Here is a 6,000-nt window from a genome sequence, read left to right as displayed (position 1 = left end):
GTTTCGCCAGGACGGCTGCTTGCGTTGTGGCCGAAACGTCGTGAGAATTGTATTTTATTATGTTTTATATTTTTCATGTTATTATTTCCCTTCTACGTGACTTTACCAAAAGAACCAAGAAGATGAATCCCTGCAGTCACGAAAGCTTTAAATCGAAATTTAATATAATGAATGGTTTCGGAATTCGTGAAATGCACGTTTTATTGAAACGAGAACCAAATTCTCAAATAATAGCTATCACAAACATGCATGAAGACCTTACGTGATATTGTTCATATTGATAACTGCTAATTTAAGTTTAGTCATTGCGTTTGAAGTGCTATGCATTTGACAGTATTTGCGTCCAGGCAGTCCCCAACATACAAATGTCCGCACTTACGAACGAGTTTCCGTAAGATATTTTTTGTTCACCATCCGAATTTGTGAACTCGCAAATGCGAACCGAACTGTGGAACTATTTTGTTCAGTGGAGCAATCTTCTGTTAGATGTAACGAGTCACAGCATCCCTCTGGGAGTGTGTACGCATGGCAGAGGTCGCAACCGGGTACCCGATATCCGTACCCTACCCGATACCCAGCCGGGTACGGGTACGGGTAGGCCGTGAGTCACTGGTGAGTAACAGTTTGTCACTAATTTCCCAACGTCTTGTCTCTTCTCACAATTCAAGTTCCTAGAATCAACCCACCCGCGCCTGCAACATGGCTTCATCCCAGAGGTCGCAATCAGGTACCCGATACCCGTACCCTACCCGTACCCTGCCGGGTACGGGTACCCGTTTGCGACCCTGGTGCGGCCGGGTACGGGTACGGTTAAGGAATCAAAACCCGTTTGCGACCTCTGACGCACGGACAAGTGTGTGAACGTGGGGAGCTGTAGTGTCGTGGTTGGCGTGCTCTGCTACGAACACAGCGAGCCGAGTTCTATTCCCGCTCACGGCCAACATCAGTGACAATTATCTGAACTGGTCCGGGGCCTTCTCTGGTCGACTCAGCCTCAAATGAGTACCTGGTTCGGTGTGTAAACATCGCTCCTGGGAAGACAAAGATGGCCGGGCATGATGTTGGCCACCCACCCCCTTGTGTGCCTTTGCGGCTTTTATAGATGCTGCTCAGTAACAGCACTTGCCCCAATAGCCTGTGAAGGCTATACGAGGGATTATTGGTGTGCGTGTGCGTCAAGTACGTGCACGCAAGCACCCGTGTGTGTGTGTGCAATTGTGAGGACTCATTATGCCCCTTCCAACAAGCAAGCCAGTATCAGGACTCGAGGTAATTGAAGATTAAACAGTTTTTTTTCTATTTACTTTATTTTATGTTTTATTTACTGGACAGTTTATTACAGTATTACATGCAAATTTATATTTCTTTCTACCAGTTGAACAATATTTTTTTTCTTGTTGAACCGTAACATTTTATCACACTCACCGTATGAAAACATTTTCTTATTTACAGTATTTTAGCAGGTAAAGCAAAAATATATATTTCTTTTACCGGATAAAGCCCACTGAACTATATAGCTCTTTTTGAGAAGTGACCTGGCCACAAATGATAGCTCAACGAAGTGGCTTATGCTGAAACTTATAGCAGCCAAATACTCTAAACGTATGTTGATTCTAAATGTTTAGGGAAAAACCGGAGGACCTGGAGAAAAACCCACGTGACCACGGGGAGAACATGCAAACTCAAAATATACAGGCTGTCGAGGGTTTGCATCGAACCTATTTGCATTTGAATAGGAAATTATTTTGTTTCGACTTATGAACGGGTCTCAGGAATGGAACCCATTCGTAAGTCGGGGACTGCCCGTATGCATATTTCTATGAGTGTATCTTGAACTTCTTTCACACCGTACACAGCCAACCATGATAATTGGAGGTTGCTGGGAAAGGACAATAAAATAAATACAATATTTATACTGAGCCAACTTGTGGATTATATGAGCGTCCCCATCAATTTACAGGAAATCTGCAGGTTGAGTGAGCCTACGCATGGCAATGTTCAGCAATGCAAACATAATGTGTTGGTCTTCTTGGTTCTTTTGGTTAAAGTCACTTTACCGAAAGAACCAAGAAGATAAATCCCTGCAGTCACGAAAGCTTTAAATCGAAATCATGTGTTGGGTTTCTGCATCATACCCTATTTTACTCTCCAGCATTAAAACCGCTGAAACTGTTTGAAATTGTGTTGTCTTTGTCCATACTATAGTGTGTTGAGTCCAGATGAAGTTCAAGTTCATTTATTAGGTATAGCCCTGTGAGCCATTCGGCTCTTGAATCGGGTGCAACCGCAACAAACAAAAACATCTTAAAGTGAATATGTGACTAAGTGCAAACAGAAAATCCAAGAAAAGACAGCAAAATATTGCAGAAAAAACACCGTACACCAACGCTGGCAGGAGACAGATCATGAACATCATCATCAGCAGCAGCAGCCTTGATCTATATGCACTGCTGACTAAAAGTTTCCCCAAGCCATCACCATCTCTCACGGGGTCATGGTGCAACACTCCATGCAGGATCTGCGCACGAACCGATTGGATGTCCTGTCCAGCATGTTCCCTCATTTGGCTCCCATTCTGTTTGTCAGTTTTGACCTCGGCCGTCATCCCGTTCCCTGCCCAAGCCCACTTAAGAGCGATAAATGTCTCCAGCGGGTGTTCTCCGAGCCACCATGTATTCCTCTTTCTCAGTGTCCCATGTTACCACTTCATGCCCAAGCAACAGTAATATCCACATGCCCTTTGTTTTGTCATTCGTCACTTCATTACGTTCTTGTAACGTATCTAGTAGTTCATCCCCATGAGACATTAAATTAGCTGTTGGCAAATCATAGATGGTTAATTTGTTCTATATTTATTAGTTTGTGTGCTTATGCACCACTGCCAATGCAGTATCAGACAATTTTATATCAGACAAGAGTCTCTTCAATAACATCACAATACAACATGGTTACCCGGGGTGTAATATGTCGGCAACTTTTAAAATGGGTTTCTAAATACAAATCAACGTATACATGTTTGACTTATGAAGAGTTTGTGACCAAATGTCTATGAACGGGTAACTGTTCATATTCCAATTTGAGACTTCGTCTCAAAACATTTTTAAATGAAATGTATATCAAGGCCACATGGTGTATCGTGTAATCTCATGCCATCGTTAGCTCGGCCTATGCCTGTGAAGAGCGGTCATAGAAACGCTGCTGATGATTTATTCGAGAGGCAATGGCACTGACGTGTGTGCTACCTACTCATGTGCACCGCTGCTAGCGTCGCAAGCTTTCTCGAAGTGGTCACAGGCGTGTGTAGACGTGCCCCTGAGCAGGCAAGTGTGTGGCAGGCGAAGATGTCACGAGGTTGATGATCTGCGTGTTCGTGAAGTTGAATATCGAGCAGCATGTTTTTTGTCGGTTAGCTTTTTGTTTCTGTTTGGGTTCATAATGTGGCGCTGTTTGATCATGTTGTACATACACTAGCTGTATATATTAAACTGTCGTTTCGTCAAGTGGTGAAAGCTAAATTTTTATTTAAAGCTTTCGTGACTGCAGGGATTCATATTCTTGGTTCTTTCGGTAAAGTCACGTAGAAGGGAAATAATAAAATAATATAAACATTAAACAATAAAAAGTCTCACGACGTTTCGATTGCAACACAAGCAATCATCATCAGGTGTGAAATCCACAGCAAGAAATTTTGAAAAAAGTGGCGTTTTTTAATTGTTTAATATATATATTATTTTATTATTTCCCTTCTACGTGACTTTACCGAAAGAACCAAGAATATGGTGAAAGCTACTTAAAGCTGTTATGTGCTTATGATAATGACGCTAACAATAAAACATTACCGTACAATGTGGATTCATATAGTGTCTAAATGTGAGCGCATCTTAGGAGGCTGTACAGAATCGGTGGGAATCTTTAGAAGTGGCACTCGGTCAAAGGCAGAGGAAAAAGATTAAGCTCGTGAGCATGGGAGAGACTTGGGGCCGGGGGTCGACAGCAGTGCCGGATTATCCTCGTAGCAAAAGTAGCTACATATGTAGTAGCTACTACTACACGTGTAGTAGCTAGTAGTAGTAGTAGCTACTACATATGTAGTAGTAGTAGCTACTACATATGTAGTAGTAGTTACTACTACTACACGTGTAGTAGCTACGGGCCCCGCACTTTCAAGGGCCCCGCGCTTAATGCTTTCAAGCTATCAATTCCGGTTCAGTGATTCTGCACTTGCTCTATTACTATAGTACTATACCGCCTTCAACGTTTATGAACGACTGGGTGTTTATGGTTAGCGATTCGTCGTATTATCTGGCTGTGTAGCAAATGAAAAATGTAATGACTTTACTATGCAAGTAAAACATTTGTGTTTCAATATGAATGTTGAAATATTTTTTTAGGGCCCCTTTATAACAATTGATACAGGCCCCGCACTTGCTTAATTCGGCACTGTCACCACGGCCGACATTGAACCTGGGTCCAGGATGGGTCTCGCACCGAGCAGACGGCCTGGGGGCAGGGAGCAGCCCGTCCGTACAGGCGAACTCGGGCGGTCGCCTCGGGCGCCAAGTTAAGTGGGGCACCAAATGCGATGAAAACAATAACGAGGATGTCACATCAATTCCCTGCGAGCGTATAGATGGAATATGAATTATAATTAATTTTCTTGGTTCTTTCGGTAAAGTCACGTAGAATGGAAATAATAAAAATAAACCAATAAAATAATTCTCACGACGTTTCGGCCACAACGCAAGCAGCCGTCCTCAGGTGGAGAACAGGTCTGTCGAGAAGACAGAGTCTGAAATGACAGACCTGTTCTCCACCTGAGGACGGCTGCTTGCGTTGTGGCCGAAACGTCGTGAGAATTATTTTATAATGTTTTATTTTTATTATTTTATTATTTCCATTATACGTGACTTTACCGAAAGAACCAAGAAGATGAATCCCTGGAGTCACGAAAGCTTTAAATCGAAATTTAGAATTAAATTCTCAACATTTTTGAGAATGTATTGGTTGGAAAGACGGGCCGACGTAAAAACCGAATTTTTTTTGGGTTATATCGCGTAAATATGTGTCGTTAAATCCGCCACCACCCGACACAGCCAATTCGTAAGGTTTGTCACGTTAACAGAACATGCCAATACGTTGCCTGTACAGCAACACCCGTGTGTTGCATTAGGGGCCGTCCATAAATGACGTCACGCGATTTTGGACGATTTTTGACCCCCCCTCCCTCGTCACAAAAAGTCAGTCAAATATGACGTCACAAAGCTCTGCCCCCCCACCTAAAAAAAAACATGCTTCAAATCGCTTTAAACTATTGTCATTGTAGTGCGTATTTAATGTGGCGCTGCACTCTGATGTTGTAGGAGAAAACATTTATTAAAAAGTCGATTTAATTAAGTAGAACGTGTTTATATTTATTTAAAGTTGCGCATTTTGATGTAACGTCACATTTCTCACCCCCCCCTCACCTCGTCACACATCGTCACAAATGTCTAACCCCCCTCCGACCTAGGTGCGTGACGTCATTTATGGACGGCCCCTTATGGATGTTATTGGTCGCGAAAGGCTACGCGTTAAACAAAAACAAATTATCTTGTAATAGTATCTTGTTCTTCTTCGAAAAGTTTCCGGAGGAGGCCCTGGGCGACATCGTGAAGGCACGTCCAGGAGTTGAACTCTCTCAGTAAGCCACGTGGCGATTTCCCCCCTCCGCGTTTAGAATTCAACGCCACGTGTTTTGGAGGACGTGGTCGCTAATAAAAGTGCCACTTCTGTATAACTCTTTGGTTCTTTCGGTAAAGTCACGTCGATAGCAAATTAATCTACGTGATTTGAAGCTTTCGTGACTGCAAGGATTCATACTCTTGGGGTTTTTTCGGTAAACTCACGTAGGTAAAAAAATAAAAATAATAGAAATAAAATTATAAATCACGACGTTTCGGGCGCAACCGTTTGTCGGTTGCGCCCTTGAAATATTATATCGAGGTACTGTGGTTGTCCCAC

This window comes from Lethenteron reissneri, chromosome 29 (assembly GCF_015708825.2).
Source record: "Lethenteron reissneri isolate LAM-NWPU_2019-01 chromosome 29, ASM1570882v1, whole genome shotgun sequence".
Lineage (NCBI taxonomy): Eukaryota > Metazoa > Chordata > Hyperoartia > Petromyzontiformes > Petromyzontidae > Lethenteron > Lethenteron reissneri.
The sequence above is the reverse complement of the archived record's forward strand: the minus strand, read 5'-3'. Positions refer to the sequence as shown.